The following is a 13,778-nucleotide window of genomic DNA, read 5'->3' on the forward strand; positions in this document are numbered from 1 at the left end:
ATGGTCCCCTGAGCACCTTCAGGAGTAATTCCTGAGTGCAAAGCTAGGTAATTCCTGAGTGCAGAAATGGTAGAAACCCCTCTGCGTCATCAATTGTGACTCCTTCCCCCAAAAAAGAAGAAATACCGACTGAATTTATAGATAAAGACATTATTCACTGTGACTGTCCTCCCATTGTTCATCAAACGGGCCCTCCGTTTGCTAGAGCGGACCCAGTAACGTCTCCATTGGAGACTTTGTTGTTACTGTGTTTGGCATATCGAATATGTCTCGGGTAGCTTGCCAGGCTCTGCCGTGCGGGCGAGATACTCTCGGTAGCTTGCTGGACTCTCCGAAAGGGGCGGAGGAATTGAACTCGGGTCAGCCATGTTGGCTGCATGCAAGGCAAACGCCCTACTGCTGTGCTATCTCTCCAGCCCAGACATTATTAAAATAGAATATTATTAATACATTAATTAACACCCCAAAGCAATGAAAAAATTAAATATTTGAAAAATAATACTGTTAAGTTTATTTTAGATAAAAGAGAAATTCATTTCAAACTTTCAGATAAAAGTTCAGATAAAACTGAGAAAAATAAAAATTATTTGCTTATTTTATCAAATGAGAAAAAGAAAAATGTATTTAAAAGGGTTTTTTTATAACTATCTAAAGCTGTGGTCATCAAAGTTAGTTCTTTATTTAGAATGCTAGTATAATTTACAACCCAATATACATAATTTGAAAAATAAATGAAAATAGTTTAAAAGTATTTTATTTATTTAGAAATCTGAGTTTGTGAAATTAACAAAGTGAAAATTACTTTCAAAGTATATAAAACTTCATTTTATAAAATACTATGGCAAGAATATGATTAGAAAATCTCATCTAAGGGATAGAGAGATGGGGCCTAGAGGATAGGGTTTTTGCCTTGCACGTGGCTCACCCGATAGCACAGCGGGTAGGGCGTCTGCCTTGCACGCGGCCAACATGGCCGACCCGAGTTCGATTCCTCCGCCCCTCTCGGAGAGCCCGGCAAGCTACCGAGAGTATTCGATATGCCAGACACAGTAACAACAAAGTCTCCAATGGAGCCGTTACTGGGCCCGCTCGAGCAAATCAACGATCAACGGGAGGGCCTTTACCTTTACCTTTACGTGGCTCACCCGGGCTTAAATATCATATATTAAATTGCAGAGAGCATCAGAAATTTCTAGCCACAGTTTCTGGCCCCCCCATAAAGTACCCTAAGCACCACCAGGAGTAAATTCTGATTGCAAAGTGAGGAATAACTCCTATGCATCTCCGGATGTGACTCAAAAAGAAAAAAAAATCTCATCTACTATTAGTATGGTTAACTGCTGAAAACTATTATGCTTACGGCCACAACGTCATGTTTTGGCCTACGGAAGCTTCTCATTCTAGCATAACTAATTACCATACTCACAAATAGTCGACAAACCCTAAAGGACTTTGTGTTAGTGTCTAAACAAACCACTTAAATTTCAGTATCTTGCTATGTTCTCTTCCTGAGACTACCAGGTCCAAAAAAAAAAACATATGCTCTTCTCAAGGTCATAATGTGCTTTTTAAAAAAAAAATTATTAGTGAAACACCATGAGGTACAGTTGTAAACTTAAATTTCTTTGTGCTTGGGTTTCAATTATACAATGATCAAGTACCCATCCCTCCACCAGTGCCCATTCTCCACCACCAATGATCCCCATATAGAAATGATAAAACATTGCAGATCATACATCTATACATACATACTCCCCCAACTCCCCCATCTCACCCCACATCTGTGGCAGGGCATTCCCTTTTGTTCTCTCTCTCCTTTTCGGTGCTGTGGTTTGCAGAAGAGGCACTGAGTGGCAATCATGTTTGGTCTATAGTCTACTTTGAGCATGCATCTCCCATCCTGTGAGGATCCTTCAAACATTCTTTACTTAGTGTTACCTTCTCTATCTCAGCTGTCTTTTCCCCTAGCATGTGCAGCTGGCCTCCAAGCCATGGAGTGAACCTCCTGGTACTTATCTCGTCTATTTTTGGGTGTTAGTCTCCTATTTTGTTACTTTATATTCCCCAAACGAATGCAATCTTTCTATGTCTGTCCTTCTCTTTCTGACTCATTTCACTTAGCATGATACTTTCCATTGTTGTACTGCTTGTATGTAAATTTCATGACTTCATCTTTTCTAACAGCTGCATAGTACTTCATTGTGTAGATCTACCAAAGTTTCTTTAACCAGTCATCTGTTCTTAGGCACTCAGGTTTTTTCCAGATTATAGCTATTGTAAACAGTGCTGCAATGAACAAACACGTGCAGATGTCATTTCAACTATACTTTTTTTGCCTCTCCTGGATATATTCCCAGGAGTGATATTGCTGAGTCAAATGGGGGTCCAATTTCTAATTTTTTCAGAATCGTCCATACAAAAGCAAAACAACTGGTGTTGACACAAATTTGGTGAAAATGTGACCCTCCTTCATAATGTGCTTTTTAATAAAGCTTTTCATTAACTATCATTTTAACACAGAAATTTTAGGGGCCCTAAGAATATCGTGTTCCATAGAATTTTACTGACCACTTTATATGAATGCCAACAACAATGTCAGTAACAAACATCAACCTTACTTTGTCTTATTTTTGCATGTCACTGTACTCACAGAATGAAAATTTAACATATTTAAATAGCTAAATTTTATAAGATGGTCTCTCCTCTCAAGGATTTAAGTTTGCAAGAGGAGAAATGTTATTGTACTCTTCACATAAATACAAGTATACAAATGGTATAGATGTGTGATCTGCAATGTTTTGTCATTTCTATCAAATATATTCTTGGAAGTTTTTAATAGAAGATTAATATACTAGCCAGGATTGAAAAACAAGTGATACAACATTTGTCTTATGCATGCATAGTCTTGAAATGTTCTCAAGCATTATTTTTGAAAAAAATAGAAATGCTACCAAATTTTTCATGCAGTATTTTTTAAATTTCAGACATAGTTGGAAAAATAGTGCCATTTATATACAGAAATTAAGTAATTATTCGTACACAATATTTCAGTATTTATATAAATGATCATAAATTCCTCGTTAGTTCATAATTTTATATATGTATATATAACTAAGTGGTTAGCTAATGCTCCATATATTTTTGCTGGATTTTAAGTGAAGCTATTTTATTTACATTTAAGTACAGTAGAAATTCCTAAACCTTACTGAATTATTCAGAACTTCAGTTTATGAGAGACTGATTTTGACACAGTACAGGCAAATTAAATTTTTCAACTAAAGGAAAGAATATTTTTTGTGAATGTGTGTGTGTATGTGTAGCTAATTCACATAGATTTTGACTGAGAAAATTCTTGATTATATGAATTACTCTATAATGCCCTCATGAATGTTATGCTGTACTAGAACTCATAATGGCAAATTCCTTCAGTTGTAAAACACATTGTTATATTTTATTTTTTATTTATTTTTTATTTATTTATTGAATCACTGTGGGAAAGGTTACAAAGCTTTTAGATTTAGGTCTCAGTCATGCAAATATCAAACACATTTCCCTTTACCAATACTTATTTTTTACCATGAAGAACCCCAATAAAACCCCACCCCCCACCCCCACCCCTCCCAGTCCCTGTGAGGCAGATGAATTCTAGTTAACACTTTATCTGCTTTGATTAGATTCATTGTTTCAATAAAAGATTCACCACTATTATTTAGAGTTTACCCTCCCCCCCCCCAAATCAGACAAGCTGAAAAAGCATTGTGAAGTGATTTGCTTTCTACAGCTGGGTTCAAGAATTAAATGTTGGTTTTGGATTTCTGCTATTTTACCTATTGACCCTGGAAGTATTTCTACTGAAAGTCAGATAGTTAAGAAATTGGTTTCTGTGTTCTGGAGTCGTGGCCGTGCTGGAGAGCCGCTCGTGGGGGGCAACTGGTGGCCTCGGTAGGGCGTGAAGGGCGGACTGAAACGCCCCCCTTCCCATGGGCTTTTAGTCGCCCCCACACCCCCGGCTCATACCTGCTGTCCACAAGGCTCCCATGCAGCCGCCATCTTTCTTTCCAGAGAGAGAGGGTGTTATATTTTATAGAGTTAATTAGACATTTACTTGGTAAGGTTTAAAAATGCTTATTAGTATAGAAGTTTTCTCATAAGCTTCCAACATAGTGGAAAATACTATTAAAAGATTAATAGTAAAGTAAAGTAAAAGAAAAATCCCTCCCGTTGTTCCTTGATTTGCTCGAGCGGGCCCAGTAACGTCTCCATTGGAGACTTTGTTGTTACTGTGTTTGGCATATCGAATATGTCTCGGGTCGCTTGCCAGGCTCTGCCGTGCGGGCAAGATACTCTCGGTAGCTTGCCGGGCTCTCCGAGAGGGGCGGAGGAATCGAACTCGGGTCGGCCATGTTGGCTGCGTGCAAGGCAAACACCCTACCGCTGTGCTAATGTGTACTTATGTTTGGTTACTGTAGATCGATAAATTTTAGAATGAATGGAAAGAAGAATAATGATATTTGCTCAAGATATTATAATATTAGTCATGTTGCTATAGTAATTCAACATTAAAGAGTGGAAACTAGCATAATACAATTTATGAATGAGTGAATGTTTCTCATTTAAACTTACAGTAGACTGATAGGAATGTGAGATAAAAAAGAAAATAGTATTTTTTATAAAACTGAATCAAATATTGCAATTTAAATATAGGATTAAATATCATATATTAAATGCAGAGAGCATCAGAAATTTCTAGCCACAGTTTCTGGCTCTCCTTTCAAATAGGTTATGACTTATTCCTAAGTAAACAAAGCACTGTATTGTTCCTATGTCAGATAAAATACAAATGACCATGATGATATTGTAAAATTCACCATAAAAATAAGTAAGACTAGCATTATATTTGCTATTTGTTAGAATCAAGTAATGTAAAATGTGAGTAACCTAATTTAATTAGTACAAAAACTCTTATGAAGTTCTGTATTCATTTTAAATATTGAAAAACGTATGCTTAGAAAATTTTAATAGATTACCTCAAGTAATATATTTTGTTTACTACTCAGGTAAGATGTCAGAGTGGTAAAACTCAAAATGACAATGACAAACATTTAACTGAAATCTTTTTGAAAATATTTTAAAATTCCCTAAAACAAATAAATAAAGACAAAGTGTAAATGGTTGGAATGGGTGTTCAGGGTATATCTTTAGAAGGTTTGTGGGGGTAGACTCCAACACTAACTGTAAAAATGCATTCACAGAATATAAAAACAACCCTAACTAGAACTGACATATATTTCCTACAGAATTTGAAGATAAAAATATGAAAAAATCAATAATTATAACATTAGCATTCACTCAACAGGCAGTGATTCATAACTAATTCATCTTACCATCTTATCTATATTTCACTGACATGAACCATGAACAAATAGAAATGTATAGTTTGTAATCAATAAGTAATGGTTATACTTCATGTTTAATATATGTAGCCTTGATTTAATGTAGTTTCTTAGGTATCCAATAATGCTGAGTTGTATGGTTCTATAACTTTTTTTCTAACTTTTAACGATCAGAAGTTAATTTGGATAATACTCAGATGCATGTTCTTTGGTACATACATAGGGAGTATAAACAGATTATTATATTTTGTGGGCTTTTCTCCTAGTCAAAGAAGTTAAGATTTTTTTTCTAATTGAAACACAGTTCTCACTACTCTCTTCATAAAGGAGTAAACGTTTTCTGTTTCTGCCTCAAAACCCAAATAAACAAAGTTATCCACTTTTAAAAACAGCATAGGATTTGTGTAGATTTGCAAAATAAAGCCGCAAGAGCAGATTGTGATAAATGCTTCATATTCCCTAATTGCTTTCAGGAAAACAATGAAGGCAATAATGAGGAGAAAATTTAGAGGAAGGGAGAGTGAGGTATAGAACAGGGACAAAGAGCGAAAAGAACAAGGGCCAGGAGACAAATATATCTTTTCCCAGATTCAACTCCCAGTACCATGCGGCTTCCTAAGCACTATCAGAATTAGGCCTGGAGGACCAGCACAGTGCATCCAGGTATAGCTTCTAGCATGGCCCAGACAACCTGCGGCATACAGGAACTGAGCAGGACCCTACCAGTGAACTGCCAATATGAGAGATTTAATTTATCTAAGTTGACTCAATGTTCAACATCAGTGTGATTATGCGCTGATGTGCAAAGGTTTTGTATGCATACATGATATGCAATTTATTCAATTCTTTTTTTCTATCTGCTTTATTTTCCTTTACAGTGAAATGAATTTATATTTTGGGAACCAAGTGGAGAGGAAAGAAAGGTTGATATGGTGCTCTTGTGGGAATTGATAAGAAGAATTAGTAATAGAATATCTTCATCTTCTCATACTGTCAAAAATATGTCACTTAAACTAATTTCTTAAGCAAAAAAAATGTTAATTTGCATGGTAAAGGATGCCTTAAAGAAATCAATATCTACAATATATCAAGATAAGATATATCACTATGTTGAGATAAAAATGCATCATATGTCATGCAAATAGTCTAAACATCTGTTTTGACTTCTTACCTTTTAGTCTATGTTATAATTGACATTAGGTGCCATCTAATGAAATTTTTCTATTTCATTTGTGATATAGCTCTAAGGTATTTTTTAATAGTTTAATTACATACTGTTAATATAGTGGTCTCTGAAAGTGTACTGGGAAAAATTAAAATTGTTTAATTTTTAAACAAAATTTTATTTCTATTATATTTATAATTTTGTGTTTGTTTTGGGATCATACCCAGTGATACTCACCTATTTTTCCTGGAAGCTGGAGACGGAACTCAGGTCAGATATATGCAAGGCATATGTCCTATCTCTGTACTATCAATTCTGGCCATATATATAATATATGAATATTATCTATAACTTAAAATGTTGTATAGATTTTTGAAATATTTAAAAAATTATGTACTATCAACATTTACAAATTTTTCTTGTGTAAAAAAAAATTTTGCAGTCACTAACCGAATCACGATACCTTATAAAATATGCCCAAGCACAGATTGATTGAAAAAAAAGGAAAAAATGTTACCATTTTCTCACTAGACAACATAATAAATTTAAGTTGAAACAGACTAAGAATAAGAAACTTCTTGAGTATTCCTTTATATAGTTTTGTTCAATTGATCCAAACAATGTTCTAATGCTTCCTTTTTACCCTATGAAATAGAGATCTTATCAGCAATTATCAACATCAGACAGGAGCTGGTCTGCAGAAATTTTCTTCCTGCCCATGGGAACAAAAGTCTTGCTACTTAAACACATGGTCTATTTTCATCATGGAGACATTGGAGGAAAGTCAATGACAATGATCATGCATGTAATAAATGGTGCTGATAGTGCTATGCATACACATAGTGCATATTGCATCAACTTGCTCCTAACCTGTCCCATCCTTCATACCTTCCCTGGAACTAAAGTAAATTCACCACAGCTAGGCATATGTATGAATATCACTGGGGAATAAAAATAATGTTTCTCTCAGTATGGAGTTGATTGTATTATTTGTGAAATTTTCAACTACCTCGCATGTGAGATATTTTCTGTCCTGCAGAGGCTATCACTGGAGCCGTGCAAATCTTGAAATCAATGCTGTGGCCACAGCTATCAAATATTCTAGCAGGGAAGCAAGAGCAGATCTTGTACTAACATTTGAATTAAGTAATGCTTTCAGAAATTCAAGATGGTATATTCTTAGTATTTTTGTTCTTGATAAGTTTCTGATATTTTACATTTAATAAATGTAGGAATTTCATTTTGAAGTATTAAATTAAAATGAATATACAAAATACTATTATAAATAAAAGTTTTTATTTCTGCCATGGAGATCCAGAAACCATTATTGTCATCAGTTTTGAGATATATTTAGGTTGAAAAGCACTGATTTCTAGTACAGTTCTATTTAACCTACAAGAATGGAATCAAATGAAGATGTTTAAATTGTCTGAATAGGGGAATTGCTTGAATTTTGCCATATTCATTACAGTTTTCTCAACAATAGTGTATATATTAATATTGCTGACATGATTAAGATACCATAAAAAAGCATTCAGAAATGATAAAGTTAAGAAAAATATGGATGTCATTATCTTAATCATCTGTTGTGCTATTCTGTGTATTCTGTGTGTCTGCATTATTTTGATTTTGATTTATTTTTAATTAACTACAAAATAATGTTCTGGTTCTAGCCATGAATACTGATGAAATAATAACTTAACCTCAGGAGCATGAAGATAAATTAATCTTCTTCCAAGTTAATGATCAGAGGACCAACAACTTTTCCAAAGAGCAGTTACATTTGCTCTTCTAGAAATCACTAGTGAGATTCATAAAGTAATCCATATTCCAAGCACATGGGACCAAAACATTATTTTAGAACTAAAATTTCTCCACACTATAAATCGGATTTCAATTTCAATTCATTCTAAGTCCATCTATAACTTTTAGATCGCTGCTTTTTGGGAGTGGTGATGCAGAAAATCACATTATTTAAAGGGAAATGTTTTAGATTGCTTTAATTTTAATGCTTAAAATCATATATTTTAAAATAAATGTGGGATAGGAAGCTTATCTCTATACTCTGGTAGTTACACATTTTTCTGCTTTCTTTTAAAGTAGAGCATTCATTTAACTAGCCAATGTAACATGAAGCAAAATTTCTCGCTACAACCTATTCACAAGCCTTTGTAACAGATTGCTTGATGGATTGATATATTCTAAAACTGTTTACTGAGCTAGAAGCAAACAAATCTGTAAAATATATAAATCTTTTGTCAGGCTTTACAAGTTCAGAAACACTTGAGATTTTCTACATCTTGTCTAATGGTTAAATACCTGTGTGATCACACATGAGGTTAGAACCTTCAATGAAGCAAGGCTGTATATTTGAAAGCACTTGCATTGATTTTATCACTAGATAGCAACTATTTGACAATTGATGGATTGTAGGGTCCATGGTTCATTAACTTGAGTTGCCGATCTGTTACCAGTATTTTATTTGTTATCAGCACATTTGATATTTACTGAAAAAGCACAAATTTTATTTTTTTTTTGTCTCAAGAAATCAGTGCTATTAATTAGCCCTGAGTTGAATAGTTTGTATTCAAATGGATTGGTGCATCTTAAAATATATTGAGTCTATACAAGGGACAGAGGAATTACTCTTAATTTTCTGTTGAACACATTGTGCTTAGTGAATTACCCTGTTTCTTGGCAGTTTTGTTGGAAATGGGGTACTTGTTGGTTGGTTTGTCTCAGTACACTAAATGTCTCGGTACACAAAATGCAGTTCCTGACCATCTCTTTGTAATGTCAGCTGAATCTTTATCATAAGGAGAAATACTTTAATAATACTGGGATAAATAAAAGGTGCATATAAATCAAAGAATGCCAAAGGAACATTTTAAAATAACATTGTTGCTAGGAGTTTGACCTCTCTTAAGGGTCAGTAAGAGTGGACAATAATTTGTACTCTATCTGAGACTCTAACAGATTGACAGTTTTTAAAATAAACAAACCTAACATAATGAAACACATAAAATTTTGTGTATAAGTAGTTAGACTTAAAATCTCAGTACAGTTGTTTTCACATTTTTAAACATGTTAAAACATGTTTAACATGTTTTCTAACATCATGTTAACACATGGATTTCTCAAATTTCTTCTCAATTTTGTCATCTATAAAATGAAAATATCTAGAGGTGACTGTCAAGGGAGTAAAAGTCTGTTAAGTTATAAAGTACATTCTCTGAAAACACATCTAGATCCCCAGAGGTGATACAGGAGTTACGGGAGTAGTATTGCACGCAGCTGACTTGTGTTTGACCTGAGCCCCATAAGGTCCTCGGAGCACCTTCAGGAGTGGTGTGGTGCAAAAGCTAACAAAAAATTAAGACTATTGATTCAAATAGGATTAGTTAAAAAAAAAATTAGGTGCCTTGCGTTTTGGTTACAGAGACACAACAAAAGATGCATAAGGGCTAAAAGAAATGGAATACCTTTCTCTTGGCACACCTTTCTCAGCTAAATGGTCATAGACAGCTCTCCTGGAAAAAAATTAAAGTTATATAACATACAAAATGATAAAAATAAGGGAGATGGTATGATGTAATCTAAGATTTAACATCAGGGAGCTGGAGCGATAGTACAGCAGGTAGGGCGTTTGCCTTGCACGCTGCTTACCGGGTTTGATTTACAGAATCCCATATGGTCCCCAGAGCACCTCCAGAAGTAATTCCTAAGTGCAGAGCCAGGAATAATGCCTGAGCATCACAAGATGTGGCCCAAAAAGCAAAAAAAAAGAGTGATTTAACATCAGAATTATCTTACTGAGGAAGCAACATCAACCAAATATAAATGCTATATTAGGAAATATAATTACATTCCATTTTGTATTAAAACAATTGTAATAAGGTTATGTTTTGGGCCTAGAGGAATAGTACAGTGGTTCAGCACACAGGCCTTGTAAGCACGTGACCATGAGTTCAAATCTCTGGTTCCCCACATGCATAAAACACCAACCAGACTCTAACCAGATCTACTGCTTGGGGCCCCGGGCAATAACTCTGTGATTCCCAAAGCCCATGTGATTTCTGAGCACAATACAGCTGGCTGCATGCACACCAGCAGAGAAGAGTGTAGTCCCTGCCAGTCATAGTAACAAAGACGAGATCTAAGCCCTGTGGCCATGAAGAGTGAGCTCTGGGGAGCACATGTGCTAACACCACAGGGACCCCCTGAGGAACACCTTGACCTGTGGGTCTCAAGTAAACATGCTCCATCTGGAGAGCACACCTCCAAGCAGAATAGCCAAAGGATGGAAAACCTTAGTGAGCACTGCAGCTGAGAGCACAAGCCAAGACCAGAACTCCAGCTAAGAAAAAGTGGAAGAAGTACCACCAGGGAAGGCCCTGCCCCCACCCTCACCCCATCCATGTAGTTTCCAAAGCATTAAGGAAGAGAGAGGGAACAGGGGCAGAATACGAATCTAACATTCTAGTACTGACACGTAAATCTAGCTTAATCTCAGCACGTGCTACATATAATACACTGAAGATATATATTCAACAATTACCCTAAAATAATTCAATTTCATCAGTCATAGCAGTGATACAGACATATATCATTATAATAGTGAAAGTATTCTCCTGAATGTGTATCTCACCTATCACCAATGTACGTAGATATCCCTTCTGTGCCTTCAATTTCATCAGTCATAGCAGTGATACAGACATATATCATTATAATAGTGAAAGTATTCTCCTGAAAGTGTATTTCACCTATCACCAATGTACATGGATATCCCTTCTGTGCCTTGGTTACTATAACGATACAAACAAAATGATCCACATATATTTTTGAATTAACGCTTTATATTGTTTAAATAAACAATTATGTAGCATCATATTTCTAGATTAAATAGTACTTCTGTATTTTGTTTAGGATCTTATGCTATTTTTCTTTTTAATTATTATAGTTTTGGGGCCATACTTGGCAGTGCTTAGAGGACACTCTAAGAGAGCATTTGTGCTCTCTCTCCAGCTTTTATGTTGCAGAAAAATTCCCATCTTTTCTTATGGCTAAATTGTATTTCATTATGTGCAATACATGTTCTTTTCCTACTCATCTGTCATGAGGCACTTGGCTTGTTTCCAGAACTTGATTATTGCAAATAGCATTGCTGTGAACAGAACTGTACATATACCTTTTATATTAGTGTTTAGTATTCTTAGGAGCGCAGTTACTAGATCACATGATAGTTCGATTTACTAGTGTTTGAGATATATCAACTATTCTCCAGAGAAACTGATGCAGGTTATTTCACAGCAACAAAGAAAGAGGAATCCTTTTACTCAATATTACTACCAACTTCTGTTGCTTCTGAAGCTATTACTATTATTTGCATTTTACATAGCTTATTTTCACTGATATGAGCTGATATCTCATTGCCATCTTAATTTGAACTTCCATGATAATCAGGAGTGGTGCATGTGCTTTAATGTGTCTGTCTTCCTTGGAAATAATCTGTTCAGCTCTTTAATGAGGATTTTTGTTGTTGTTCAGAAAAATAAACCCAAAATATCAACATATTTGCTAGCTCAATGTAAGCTTAATTCTTAAAGAAATAAAAGAACATTTTTGAATTTATAACCAGGCATTATTCCGTCCCCTTCTCTTCATTGGTATCATCATTACTATCATTGATACAGAGTTTCGGGCTCTTATACTTGGCTGTGCTGTGCTGGGATCATACCTGAGGAACCAGGTATCACACTCACTGATGTGGAGTGTCCTGAACATCCATGTTTGCCCTTGATTGTGTAATACAGGCACTTTAGCACTCAAACACTTCCTCAATATTGCGGTACAGTTTTGTAAAATATATTTTTATTTATTTTGTGACCTGTGATCCATTACCTGATTTTTATACCTCCTTTCACAGTAATATTAATTATCTAATGAAATTATAGAAACAGATATATTTTTATTCTAGTAAAATAATTCTCTTATGCAATGGCAATGAGCTATGCTAATTTGTGTCCTATTAATGAAGGTTTTCAAATATGCGACAGCTAAATCCCTGAAGCACACTATTTATAAAAATTAATTATTTTCTGAACATTGATTATTTTTTTGTGAATGTCCTACTTACAACTTTATACTCAACTAATTTAGAAAAAAGAACAATGGAAGAGAGAATATGATGGCAAGCAGGGAATGAATAAAATAATTCTTAGTGACTAATTGTGACTTAACCACAATACATATGTTATTTCCAAGTGTAAAGTACTATTTTTTTATAAATAAGGTCTGCCATTCAAATAGTGACAGTCAGGTGGAAAAACAGAAAAATATTCTATTACATTTGGTACAAAATTAACTCAAGACCAGTCATTCCACCTTTGTTACTATATTTATGCTATTAAAAAATACAATATATTTTAACTTGAATTTAATGTTACCTGATAACTATTGCTATATATATTTTTTCTTTTGGGGGGACAATACTTGGGCCACACCAGCTGTCAGGGCTCACACCTGCACTCTGCACTCAGGGCTCACACCTTGTGGTACTCAGGGGAACAACAAGGGGTGCCAGATATGAAACTCCAGTTTCCTGCTTGCAAAGCATGTGCCTTAGACACTGTACCTTTTTGCCACCCCTCACTATGATACTAAAAGGGAAATTAATAACATTTGCTTATAAAATATTCTAAAGACAGAAAATTATTATAAACTGGACAATATCTAATTCAATTCCAAATTGATGATGAAGGTTGTTTCTCTCTCTCTCTCTCTCTCTCTCTCTCTCTCTCTCTCTCTGTAGTGAGTTAGGTTTTATTGAAATTTATTTAGAAAGATGTGAGGGGTGAGAAAGGGAGAAGTATATGATGTTTGAGAAAGAACTCAAGGGTTTCTAAAATGGAAATAGTCACGAAAAAAACATGCAGACAAGCAAACGAGGTAAGTGCTCAAGGGAAAACACAATCTTGAAAAGAAATCCTGAAGTCAGCTGAATTATAGAATCTTCTCAAGTAAAATATAATACAGTAAAAGATACCCTGTAATATATATAAATATGAATCTTCTTCAAGAAACTTGCTAAAATTCATAATTTCTCCAAATATTACTTAAACACACAACTCTGTAACTCACCCATATGAATTCAAACATAGCTTAAAATTTCTTAACTAAGACAAAGTCCAGGCGAAGAAGGGAGAAAGTCAAGGTATACA

Source organism: Sorex fumeus, unplaced genomic scaffold (assembly GCF_029834395.1).
Source record: "Sorex fumeus unplaced genomic scaffold, SorFum_2.1 ptg000010l, whole genome shotgun sequence".
Taxonomy (NCBI): Eukaryota; Metazoa; Chordata; class Mammalia; order Eulipotyphla; family Soricidae; genus Sorex; species Sorex fumeus.